At 35.4% G+C, this 14,102-nt stretch overlaps 1 protein-coding gene across 7 annotated transcripts in view; it reads left to right on the plus strand.

Moving 5' to 3' along the window:
• DENND4A (DENN domain containing 4A) overlaps positions 1–14,102 on the plus strand; it is a 130,356-nt gene that overhangs the window by 17,151 nt on the left and 99,103 nt on the right. For 6 of the 7 annotated variants that reach the window (XR_009500805.1, XM_059912978.1, XM_059912979.1 and 3 more), the window contains exon 2: positions 11,843–11,921. The exons of the other annotated variant lie outside the window; for it this stretch is intronic. The gene's annotated coding sequence lies outside the window, so the exon portion shown is untranslated. The remainder of the gene's footprint in view (positions 1–11,842; positions 11,922–14,102) is intronic. 7 annotated transcript variants of the gene reach the window in all.

Below are 14,102 nucleotides of genomic sequence, written 5' to 3' on the forward strand. Positions count from 1 at the left end.
CTTCTATAATTCAGAACAAAATCATTTCCAAAACATCAAATAAAAATAAGCAAAATCAACAAAGTTCTGATTTCTTAAAATGATGATCCCTCATTGTTAAATTATTTAAATAAAATTATTTGAATTAAACTTTTTTGGTGTACTTTTCTGCCATAACCTAAGCACATGTTTATTTGCTTGTATGATAATCTAACACTAAATGGAGCTAGGATTTGAGCTTGGCCAAACTGATTGCAGAGCACTTTTCTCTTTTTATAGTGTTCGTATAGTTGTATTCAGCAATGACTTAATTGAAACAAAACAACAACAAACTAATATTTTAGAGAGGTCAGTCAGAGAAATGTTTCTGCTTGCAAAAAACAAGTTTTTATTTCCTAAGCCATCTCACCCATCCAATATAAGGTCTTATTACAACTACTTTGGAACACTGGCATTACGTACCAAAGTTGGGTATACATTGACCCTGTATCCTAGCACTTATATTTGTAGGTATTTTTGGCAAATGCATGCATTTGTGCATGAAAAAACATGCACAATAATTTACACATGACTTTGTAATTATTTATAATACCCTAACATTGGAAACAAGCCAAATGTCTATTAACAATGGAATGGATACATAAAATTATGATATTCTCAAAATGAAAAACTATACAGAAATGAAAATGAACAAACTGCTACACATACGAGTATGACTGAATCTCAAAAACATATTGTAGAGTGAAAAAAACTAGACCATACACATACTGTAAGAATCCTTCCACGTTCCATTTATATATATAAAGTTCAGAAACAGACAAAACTAGTTCAAGATAGTGATTCTTTTGGGGAAGGTTGAAGGGGGATTGGGGACTTCCAGTTACTGGTACTGTTGTATTTCTTGACCTGAGAGGTATTTGTAATGGTGGTATTGTGTTTACTTTCCTAGAGTTGTACTTTTATATATGTATGTTATACGTTAATTAAAAAGTAAAAACAAACAAAAAAACCCCAAACAGACTTGTGTATGGATTAGCTTGGGGAGCATGGCTCAGTGACCCCCCTAAAGTTATATGTAAAGTTCTATCTGAATATCTGTATGTGTATTTTAAGGGAGAGAAGACCCATAGCACTAATCAGATTCTCAAAGAGGTTCATTACCCCAAAAAAGTTAAGAACCCACATCACCAAAGCCTGCATATTCAGAAAAATCATTGTTAAGCATATTATTATGGAAAGCTTAATAAGAGATAAATCCTTGTCTCTGTGATCTGGTCCTCTGTGTTTTGGATCCCATCCTCTCATACTTTCTCAAGGCTTTTACAGTTATCTTTCTTTTCTTCATCCTCATTTTCCGTCTCTGCTGGATGATTGCCCTTGGCATACCCCCCCTTTAATTTTGTTTATTTAAAAAAGTCCTCTGTTGATTCCATGTCTTCTCAGGTTATCACTCCATCTCCCTGCTCCCCTCTACATCGAAACTCCTGCAAAGGGTTATGTATACTTCCTCACCCCCCATTCTCTCCTCAGCTCATTCCAGTTGGGCTTTCTTCTTACTAACACTTTACTGAAATGGGTCTTCTCGAGGTCACAGTGATTTGAGTTTTGCTGAAACCAGTGGCTCAATAGCTCTCTTTGGGAGCAAGTGGGGTGAGGGCGCCTCAGGTATAGAGAATTGATTTAATCATATTTCTGATTTCATGGTTCACTTTCGTCATTGGCCTGTGTGGGGGCCTGCTTTAATTTTATTTTATCTTCTTTTATCCTCCATCTTCACTCCCATTCCCTTTCCCCCATAGATATCTACTTTAATATGTTTACTTAGCATGTCATCCTGGATATATTTTTCAAAACTATAGTGCTGTTTTGGGTATATATTTTTAATTTATATAAATGATATTTTGCTTTAGATTCCTTTCTGTTTTATACTATTTTAATTCAACACTACATTTAAAAAAATTATCTATGTTGCTATGTTTACATCTGTTATCATTGCTTCTGACTGTTACGTGATATTCAAATCATGGTATCTGCCACATTTTAAAATGATTCCTTTACTTATGGACACCTTGATTTGTCTATTCATTCATTCAACAAATTGACCACATAACTATTCTTCAGGCACTGTTCTAGGTGCTGGTTATATAGCAGTGACTAAAATGGACAAATTCCTACCCTTTTTGAACTTACTAATCTTGAGGAAAGAGAGAGATAATAAATGAAATGAATATGTATAATATGTAGCATGTTAGATAGTGAAAAGTAATAAGGTGGAAAAATTAAAATAAGGAAAGAGCAAATATGAAGTATTGGGTGTGGGAAATTGTTGAAATTTTAAAATAGGGTGGTCATGGAAAGCCTCACGGAGAAGGTGACTTTTTAGAAGGAAGGACCTGAAGATGCAGCTGGCTCAGCTGGCATCCGAGAAGGCTATTCCAGGCAGAGAGAGCAGCAAGGATAGAAAGGCCTTGAGGCTGGAACATGCCTCGTTTGTTCAAGGATCAGTAAGAAGACTGGCATGTTACCTCCAAGAGTGCTTTCTAAGAGTTTTTTAAGTATGTCTCTTACTATTATATTAGGACTTATTCCTGCCATCTTATTCTGTGTTTTCTATTTACACTAATTTTTTTCCCTTTCTTTCTCTTTTCCAATTTCTGAGGATAAATAATTTTTTTGTGCCAGTTTGAAAATTATGTATTCTATTTTTATTCTTCTAGTGGTTACCCTTTACTTAGATTCTTATTTATATTTATAAATTTTTAAGCTTATTGATTATATATATCTTCCTCCTGAATAAGGCATGTATCTTAGTAGGCTCTCCCTCCTCTCTGCCCCTACAATGTCAGCATTCTCTAGTCTTTTAATACTCAGGATTATTATGGGTATACTTTACTTTTTTTTTTCTTCTTTTTCCTCCTTCATTCCCTCCCCCCACTTCCATTGTTTAATTAGCAATAGTGAACCTTTAAGTTATTTACGCACCCTTTCTTGCCATATCTTATCGAGTCCCCTAGATTTATAACCTTTAGACCAATAGTTTGAGTTTTTATTTGTTTGTTTAGCTGCTTTCTTGGCAAGCCATCTGAGTACTTATATTCCTAAGAATATCTTTATTTCATCCTTGTATTTAAATAATAGTTTAACCATATATTAAACTTCATTTTTTACATTTAAAAAATATTACTCCATTATCTTACTAATTGGAAGTCTGGAGTCAGATTTTTTTTTTTGGTAGGTGAACTACTTTTTCTTTCTGGGAATTTTTAGAATTTTCTCTTTGAGATGTTCTAAGAGTTCCTTATAAGGTGTCTAGGTATTTTTTTCTTATCTGTTATACCAAACTGACATCTTATATCTTTAATTCTTGGAAATTATTGGTCATTATTTCTCAAGTATTTCCTCATCTCTGTTTTTTTCTCACCTTCTGATATTGGCTCTGTTTTTCCTAGCCTCCATATGTGTTCAGAACTAATTCTTTTATTTTTTTTCCTTTCAAATCCACTTTATTTTTTAGAGCAGTTTTAGATTCACAGCAAAATTGAGCAGAAATTACAGAGAGTTTCCATATACTGCTGCCACCACACAAACACAGCTTCCTCCACTGTCAACATCCCACACCAGAGTGGTACATTTGTTAGAATCCATGAACCTACACTGACACATCATTATCACCAAAGTCCATAGTTTATATTAGGGTTCCTTCTTTGTGTTGTACATTCTGTGGTTTTTGACAAATGTATGATAACATATATCTGCCATTGTAGTATCATACAGAATAGTTTCACTGCCTTAAAAATCCTCTGTGCTTAGACTGTTTATCCCTTCTTCCTAACTTGCTGGCAACTGCTGATCTTTTTACTGTTTTCATAGTTTTGTCTTTTCCAGAATGTCATATAGTTGAAATTATATAGTATAAAGCCTTTTAGATTGGCTTTTTTCACTTGGTAATATGCATGTAAAGTTCTTCCATGTCTTTTCATGGCTTGATAGCTCATTTCATCATAGAACTGAATAATGTTCCATTGTCTGGATGTACCACAGTTAATTTATCCATTCACCTACTGAAGAACATTATAGTTCCTTTCAAGTGTGGCAGTTATGAATAAAGCTGTTGTAAACATCGTGTGCAGGTTTTTGTGTGGACGTGTTTCCAACTCATTTGGGTAAATACTAGGAAGTGTGATTGATGGGTCATATGGTAAGAGTATGCTTAGTTTTGCAAGAAACTGCCAAACTGTCTCCCACAGTGACTATATGATTCATCTTGCATTCCCACCAGCAATGAGTGAGAGTTCCTGCCACCCCAGATGCTTGCCATTATTTGGTGTTGTCAGTGTCTTGGATTTGGGCCATTCTAATAGGAGTGTGGTGATTTCTCATTGTTATTTTACTTTGCATTTCCCTAATGATATATGATGTGGAGCATCTTTTCATATGCTTACCTGCCATCTGTATAACTTCTTTAGTGAGGTATCTGTTCAGGTCTTTTGCCCATTTTTTAATTGGGTGGTTAATTTTCTTATTGTCAAGTTTCAAGTGTTCTTTATATATTTTGGATAACAGTCCTATATCAGATACATCTTTTGCAAATATTTCCTTTGTCTGTGGGTTGTCTTCTTATTCTTTTAAGCCTCCATATTTTTAAACTTTTATAATATATATTTTCAATTGCTTTATGCCTTCTTAATATCTCATTCTGATCATCTACTCGTTGATTTTATTTTCAACTATATTCATTTTTTCCCTCATATCAAATATAATATTCAACTATATTTATATTTGTTTTGTTATTTAACCTATCTGACTTAGAATTTCAGTTATTTTATTTTTAATACCCAATATCTGTTGTTGGTTCTTCATTATTCCTTATTTTCCTAATATTCTACTTTAGTTTCCTGAAGATGTTTGTCATGCTTATTTAAGAAATATGTTTGGTCTGGACCAAAAATTCTGTTTCCTCTGGGGTAGGTTGTTCCGTTCTTGGCCTTTTTTTTTCTTTCACCCCTCTTTTTTATTCCTGTAGTGTTTATTTTTTTCTTTTCTGGAGCCCATATTCACTTGAGACTGTCAACTACCTTGACTGATAATATGTACAGGCAAAGTCCCAGGTTCAAATTTATGCCTTTCCTGCTGAATTTATAGAGTATAAGTATGTGTGTGGGCAGAGAAGTAGGTTTAGGTCTAAAGGTGGAGATATGCCAGAGAAATAGTTCTGTTTTGGCTATTAGATGTGCAGGTAGAGATATCATGCAGGCATTTTGGATCTCAATAGAGAGTCATGGTTGGTGATATAAATTTGAAAGTGAGCAGCAGTTAGTGGAACTAAAAATTCTCCTGGGAATAAGAAGAAAGAGAAGGTCCTGAAGTTTGGTTTGATTGCTGAAAGAAGGTTAAGGGAGTTTAAAGAATAGAAGTGTATCTGGGGCTGGTCCTGGCCATCAGAATGTTTAGAAGGAGCAATGTGTCATCTAGCCTCACCAACCTGATCTGCTTTATCTTTGTCAAATCTGGGTCATTGTTTCAGACTTCTGTGGAATAGTCTACATTGTATGTAGTAGCAAGAGACCTGGGATAAGGAGTTTTAGGCCCTGCTCTGCTAGTGAAGAACTGTGCTATTTTGGGCAAGTCATATTTACCTTTCTACCTTTTTTACTCTAAAACTTCTATGAATCTTTAAGGAGGTATGGTTTTAAATAATCTAGACCAACAGTTTGACTAAAAAATATATATATTTTCTTGAGATGTTTCACCAAAATAGAATTAGTTAATAATAGTACAATTAGTTTTAAGTACAGATGGATTACTTTTCAGAAAATTCTTCTAATTCACAGTGCCATTAACAATTTTTTTGTTAAGTATTTATTTATTTATTTATTTATTTTGGCTGCAGCAGGTCTTAGTTGCGGCATGTGGGATCTTCATTGTGGCATGCGGACTTCTTAGTTGCGGCATGCAAACTCTCAGTTGTGGCATGCATGTGGGATTTAGTTTCCTGACCAGGGATTGAACTCGGGCCCGCTGCACTGGAAGCACAGAGTCTTACCCACTGGACCACCAGGGAGGTCCCAACAATTTTTTTAAATGTTTATTTATTTATTTGGCTGTGCCAGGTCTTAGTTGCAGCACGTGAGATCTTTAGTTGGGGCACACGGGATCTTTTAGTTGCGGCATGTGGGATCTTTTAGTTGCAGCATGCGGGATCTAGTTCCCTGACCACCCGGGCCCCCTGCGTTGGGAGCGAGGAGTCTTAATCACTGGACCACCAGGAAAGTCCCCCACTAACAGTTTTTAAGTGTACTTATTTCTTTACAGCACTACAGCATTGGGTTTAATGTTTTTTTTCATATTTGTTAATTTACTGGACATGATGTAAAACCTTGAAGTTTAACTTCTATAATTATTTGCAAGGCTATCAATTCTTCCAAGTATTTGGTTTTTCTTGTGTATGAACTATTTGTTTGTAGTCTTTGATCATCTAGTAAGTCCTACAGATTAAAAAATTGTATCAGTCACTATTAAGTGGGAGAATAACAGATGTCTCAAAGTTGTTTTCAAGTATTAATTAATTCTCAAAGGTCTTTTCAGGTGCTTATTAACAAATAAATATGTTACTTGTTACAGTTTGTGGGGAAAAGTGGATTTTAAGCCTTTAAAAGGCTTAAAGTACTATATTTAAATAGGTGGTGAAATGAAATAGTTAAGAAAGTGAAATGTTCAACATTAACCAAATGAGAGAACTGTAAATCTTGATATCTACTTTTCAAGAAAGGTGATATTTTTAATCAATGAATCTCATTTGTATTATATGTTAATATAGCTGAATTTTAGATTACTTGTCTTCTGAAAATATATTTTTAATCACCCCAGTGAGTATTATTTCTAGTAACCATGAAATGGAGAAGAAAAACCAGATATTTTATGTTTAAGAGAAGCTTTTGGGAACATCCCATTGGTGGCAACAATTCATTTTAGATACCAGCTAACAAATGTTTATGATGATTCAGGGGACTTCTCTGGTGGTCCAGTGGTTAAGAATCCACCGTCCAATGAAGGGGGCGTGGGTTCCATCCCTGGTCAGGGAACTAGGATCCCACATGCCATGGGACAACTAAGCCCACACACTCTGGAGCCCGAGTGCCACAACTAGAGGGCCTGCACACCACAACTGCTGAGCCTGTGCACTCTGGAGCCCATGCGCCACAACTAGAGAGAAACCCGTATGCTGCAACGAAGGTCCCACATGCCACAACTAAGACCCAATGCAGCCAAATAAATAAATAAATAAAAATAAATACTAAAAAAAAAGTTAACTCCTATCAACACATTAAAAAAAATGTTTATGATAATTCAAAGAGGAGGCAAGAACTTTGCGATGTGGGAGTGGTATTCATATGTGAAATTAAGTAAAAAAAAAAAAAAAAAAACGATGGTGCAAGAGACAAAATTTAAAACCAGACTTCCCTCTCACTCTAGACTGGTAAGCATCATATATTTGCATTTCTTGTATAGTATTGAATATGAACAGATTTTCAGTATGAGACTGGTAGTTGTTTATAGGGAATTGTTTATAAGAATGATAAATCTAATAGTTTCTTTATTTAAAAAGAATGTAAATAGCATTAAAAATTCTCCAGGGCTTCCCTGGTGGCGCAGTGGTTAAGAATCTGCCTGCCAGTGCAGGGGACACAGGTTTGAGCCCTGGTTTGGGAAGATCCCACATGCCGTGGAGCAACTAAGCCCGTGTGCCACAACTACTAAGCCTGCGCTCTAGAGCCTGTGAGCCACAACTGCTGAGCCCGCAAGCCACAACTGCTGAAGCCCGCGTGCCTAGAGCCCATGCTCCACAACAAGAGAAGCCACCGCAAAGAGAAGCCCACACACCGCAACGAAGAGTAGCCCCCACTCGCCACAACTAGAGAAAACCCTCGTGCAGCAATGAAGACCTAATGCAGCCTAAAATAAATAAATTAATTAATTTTAAAAAAATTATCCAGATACAATTTCCCCATAACTCTCTAACCATTTCTTACTTTTCTCCATCCCGTTTCTGCACTATTTTTTTACTCATCTTTTTTTATTACTTTTCTTGCCATATCTCTTTGTTCAACTTCTTTCATTTTCTATTTTACTCTTTTCTCTGATTTTTAGTCATTCATTCTTTTTCTTACTTGCCAATTGCCCCACTCTCTTCAGCCAGTTTAACTTCTCCCACTTACCTATTAACTTTTTTTTCCATCAAAGCCCACATTCATGAATTAACACACAGGGCTCCCCAAGGAATTACTTTCTTCTCTTTCATTCTTGAATTGAAGTATAGTATAGAAGAACTCCAAATTAAAAACCATGAGAGTTGAGTCATAAATTGATGTATTTGGTCTTAGGCAAGCTGTTTAATGTTTATGCCTCGATTTCTTCATTTATAAAAAAGATTGAAACTAAATCTCCAAGGAGCCTCCTAGCTCTACAATCCTATGATTCTGTGGTGTCTTAACTTTCACATGTTTTTCCTACTGTGCTGACCTCATTCATTTAATAAATATTTATACACCTACCATGTATTTATAACTCCTATAATTTATGTGAGGAATCAAAGAAATAAAAGACAGGGTTCCTTCCTTTGAATTGTTTATAGTCTGTCTGGAGAGACAAGAGGTATCTGCATATTAACCTTCAGTTATTTCCAGTCTGTTCCTGTTCTTTCTACACCAGATCCATATTCTCAAGGGAATACCAGCTATTTTATTTTCTTTATTTTTTAAAACATCAGTTTTACAGGTTCCCCCCCCCCCACCCCGTGGCCACGCCGCACAGCATGTGGCATCTTAGCTCCCCGACCAGGGATCGAAACTGCTCCCTCTGCATTGGAAGCTCAGAGTCTTAACCACTGGACCACTGGGGAAGTCCCTGCTACCTTAGTTCAAACCTAATTCCTGGGGGAGGGGCAGGTTTACCTCTGAACACAGTAAAAGACTCATTTTTATTTTCTTATACATCTAGGAATCCCCACTGTAGTTGTTCTGTAGCATTATTTTATGTTGTCCGCTTGATTCCAGTCTGGAATTTTTTCATGATAGGAAAATTTATCTCAGAACCAAGGGGATTGATTTTTATTGTGATTTAGTAGATGATCACTCTCTGTCCCTATCTTTGCGTGCATACGTATGTCTGTGCATTTATATTTGTATAATCATATTCAAATGTAATGTTCCAGATGGCTGAGTGAATGTGACCAACAAGTCTTTCCACACGTATATGCTTTTTTCTCTGGTTTGTTTCTTCACCTATGTTGTAAGGGGGTGTTGCTTTTAGAGACGTTGTCTTTTCCTTTCATTGGCCCTATGTGCTCTCTGGTAAAAATATACCACTCCACAGGGATTAGGGACAGTGGGGGGAAGACAGGAGGAAGTGGGCGTACTTATAAAAGGTCAACACTGGGACTTCCCTGGTGGTCCAGTGGTTAAGACTCTGCACTCCCAATACAGGGGGCCCCGGTTTGATTCCTGGTCAGGGAACTAGATCCTGCGTGCCGCAACTGAAAAAGATCCCGCATGCCGCAGTGAAGATCCTGCATGCGGCAACAAAGATCCCGCATGCCACAACTAAGACCTGGCACAGCCAAATAAATAAATATTTTAAATAAATAATTAAATAAAAAATAAAAGGTCAACACTAAGGATCCTTGTGATGGAACTGTTCTGTATCCTGACTTTGGTGATAAGTACCTGAAGTGACACGTAATAAAATTGTATAGAACTAAGTACACACACACACAAACACATATACACAAATGAATACAAGTAAAATTGGGGAAAACAAAATAAGATAGGGGAATTGCATCAATGTCATATCCCTAGTGTGATTGTACTATAATTTTGCAAGATGTTACAATTGGGAGAAACTGGGTAAAAAGTATACTAGATCTCTATTATTTTTTTCAACTGAATGTGAATCTACAATTATTTCAAAATAAAAAGTTCAATTAAAAATAATAGCAATTTAAAGGGGTCTGTGCTGAAAGATAATTTAACATATGTAGCTGCAGGAAGCACATTGACATATCACTTTGAGGAGCATGACTTTCCATTTACATCAAAGGATGCTCTACTAAATAGATTTTACACATTTTTTATTGCAAGTTTTCTTATGCATGTATGGAAAGTGAAGCAGTAGCTGTGATGTGTTGTCTCCATTAACAGAAGAACTTTGTAAACACTTAAGTGATGCCAGTTTTATATCAGTCTCATCTTCTGTGTACTGGGAAATCAGTTAATTCTAATAATGGGTCAGTTTTTTCATACGATTCATGGAATCAAAGTAAAGGTTTTGGAAGTTCATACTGTCAAAGAGGAAACATTTCATATTGTGAATGCTGCTGTAAATCTAAAACTTTCAACATTGAACAAAATGCTTTATTTTTTTAGATAAATTTATTTATTTATTTATTTATTTATGGCTGCATTGGGTCTTCGTTGCTACGTGTGGGCTTTCTCTAGTTGCGGCGAGCAGGAGCTACTCTTTATTGCAGTGCTCGGGCTTCTCATTGCGGTGGCTTCTCTTGTTATGGAGCACGGGCTCTAGGCACGTGGGCTTCAGTAGTTGTGGCTCGCGGGCTCAGTAGTTGTGGCTCGTGGGCTCTAGAGTGTAGGCTCAGCAGTTGTGGTGCACGGGCTTAGTTGCTCTGCGGCATGTGGGATCTTCCCGGACCAGGGCTTGAACCTGTGTCTCCTGCATTGGCAGGCAGATTCTTAACCACTGCGCCACCAGGGAAGCCGCATTGCTTTGTTTATTGAGTAACAAACAAATATTAAGTTTAGTGGAGCATAGAGTCATGGTCAAAAACAAAATGTTCGTACTATATTAAGAAACTCAATGTAGCAGAAAATTTATTTGGAATTGGTTATATACTACATTCACAATTCATAATTGCATCAAAACAAGCCTGATATTCTATCAATAAAATAGGAGCTGTAGTTTTCAAAATTTGCAAGTGTTTTTACGTACATAGAGTATTTCAGCTAGAACATTTTTGTGATAATCTGATGGTGAATTTAAAAAATGTTTCAGCAGGTCAATATTTACATTGTTTCTTTGCTGCCTGTCAGCAATAAGATTTAAGAAATATTTGAAAAATATATGTACCACTCCATATTTACTGACTGAAAATACTCAGTGAATCTGAGGTGGAGTGGTATCCTAGTTTTTTAAACATATATATCTATTTTGACCATTTTAAGCAATCTAAAATGTAACAAGATTGTACTTATGTTACTTCTCATTCATTCTTTTCACCCTCCATTCCATTCTAAGACACTTTAATCATATCTTGACTCAAATGATTTTGGCCCTTTCCCCACTCCTCTCCTACTTCCCAGACACACACCAAGGACCAACCAAGTTAGGTAAATCTGGTGTCTGCTGTTGTTGCTATTTCCCCGTTATTAGTAGATATTCAGTATTGGTTAAAGCTGTGGTTTCTTCCTCTTGTGCTCGTGCTTATATTTTTCTTCTAGGAATGAGGTACTATACATAATGCCTAAGAAATAGGCATGTTTTTCTTTCTCCTTGTTCCTGTACACATTTAGTCTTTTGTGCCCTTACTTATTTTTTTGTTTTCTCTCTTTGTCCCCCTTATTTGCTTTTTTTTTTTTAAGTATGTATCTATTCTGGACTGAAACGTGTTTTCTGGAAGAGCTGGTATATGAAAATTACTTGTTGACTCTTTAACCATATGAAAACAATATATGCAACCATTTTGTTTGAAAATTATCATTGTTAACAGGACTTTTAAGTATCCACAGGCATCTTCGGGGGAAATATTTGATTGGAATTAATTTAAGCTTAATTCTTATTCTTTTTAATACAGTATTTCTCAAACTTCAAGGCTTGCAGAATTCACAAATTGAGATCTGGCATCATTTTCAGAGAGAGACTTTCAGTAATGTGTAAGTAGTTTTTTTTTTTTCGTTTCGATTTGTTTTTATTTGCCACAACTGCTGAAGCCTGCGTGCCTAGAGCCTGTGCTCTGCAACAAGAGAAACCACCTCAATAAGAAGCCACGCACCGCAATGAAGAGTAGCTCCCGGCTCTCCGCAACTAGAGAAAGCCCGCATGCAACAGCGAAGACCCAATGCAGCCAAAAATAAATAAATAAAATATGAATAAATTTATTTAAAAAAAAAAAAACTTTGCGCAGGGTGAAGGCAGGCACTTGGGATCTGGAAGGGTGGTAGGAGAAAAGATGGCTAGAGGTGGAATAAAAGAATAGAAAGAGATGTGGAAAAATAAAACTGAACAAGAAACTCTTTGAAGGCAGAGGCTAGCTTTCATCAGTATCGTCTCTGGCTCTTAGAATAGTGTCACATCTTAAAAAGTATTTATGAAAAATTCACTGAATGAATGAATCAATTACTTATTCAGTAAATTTCTAATTTCGCCCAAGGCCCTGATGGTTAGTTAGACTCAAATCATCTAGTTTATCTGTGTTTACCCTACATTCAAAAACTATAGTATTTAAGGTAATTGGGGTTCAGAAAATTGATTATGAATTATAGAAAAAAGACATTACATTTAGTATAATATACTTGAGGAAGGTTATAAAGTGAACTATTTATTCACTTAAATTTTTTTTAAGCACCTACCTACCATACTTTGGGTACTAGCTGGGAGAGGAAAAATGGGGTACTAATTATAGTGTATATTTCTATTTGATGGAATATTATATAGTCATTTAGTATAATTATGAAGATTATAACAGTTTAGACTAATGCTTTTTAAATAAAATAAAAATATTTATATTCTATATTGTAACTGCATGAGGATTAGAAGGATGTTTTCTGTTCTCAAAGAAGACTAGGAAACTTTGTTAAATATAAACCAGATTTATTATTGTAAATGGGATTATAGAATTTCTTTTTCTTTCTACTGTTCTGTACAATTCATAAAGTTTAAATGAAAATCCACATACATTTAAATTGTTTTGAAAAATAAGATGAACATGTATCGACTAGAAAAAGGTAATAGTGTATCATCAAAGGGAAAGGGCAAAACTGTATTTGAAGGACAGTAGATAGATTACCTTGGTTGGAAGAAAAATGAGAGGTGAAGTTTAGAAAAAGATGGGAATGAAGGTCTCTAGCTTAGTTTTGATAATGTAAGGAAAGATGAGCTAGGTTAGGTTTTTAACTGTGGAATTACATTTTTTTTAAAAAAGAAAGAAAATTTCTTCTAGCTTATTTATTGAAGTGAACTGGAGTGAGGGGGAGTTGAACTGGTCCATCGTGTTATCAGCCGTTTTCATGTATAATCTTGAGTTTATGACTATACTAGGCCCTATCTGAAAGACTTTGCTCCTTTTACCATTTCAGTAATAGTATATAATTTTGCAAAATTTATGTTCAGATTCGTTTTTCATATATCTTTAAAATGTTATCACTGATTTCCACTCTTGCCTTTTCTTGTCCTTAGAGTTAGCCTAGGTAGCAAATGCTTTACTACTTGACCTAATGGAGTGATAGAAGAAACAAAAAAGAATCTGAATTGATTGGGCAGAGATAGAAAGGGAGAAAAACAGGTCAGTCTCCCTTAGTTGCTGAATGAGTAAGAGCTTTCTTGTAATGATTTCTCAATTTCGCTCCCATGAACCTTTTAGGAATAGAGAGCACATCCTTCTTGTTTTCTAATCTCAAAGAAAATAGATGTAATTTGAAATGAAATACTAGCCAAGTAGGTATCTGAAATTTTAAGATGTCTGTAAACATCTTATGAGCTAACTCCTTAAGTTATCTGTATCATGTTGAACAAAGAAGAATTAAAAAAACAATAACTGATTAATGATGTAGTGTTATTACTTGAACTTTAGTAAAGTTGTTTCAGGGTTTTATACTACCGTGATTATTTTGAGAACTGTTGGATCAAATATTTGTTTTGTGTGGCCCCCCCATTTCCAAAACAAATTTAAGGAAATTTACCTTCTAAAAAAAAGAAAAGAAAAGAAATTTACCTCCTAATTGTTAAGGGTTTTTGCTCTGATGTACTACACTAAAAGTCCAAGTTTTGTGCGTGACTACGAATGCTTTCCTCAGATGCTCTTACCAACATAAGGCATTTTGTCTTAATATATGTTT

The sequence above is a fragment of the Balaenoptera ricei genome, chromosome 2, assembly GCF_028023285.1.
Source record: "Balaenoptera ricei isolate mBalRic1 chromosome 2, mBalRic1.hap2, whole genome shotgun sequence".
Lineage (NCBI taxonomy): Eukaryota > Metazoa > Chordata > Mammalia > Artiodactyla > Balaenopteridae > Balaenoptera > Balaenoptera ricei.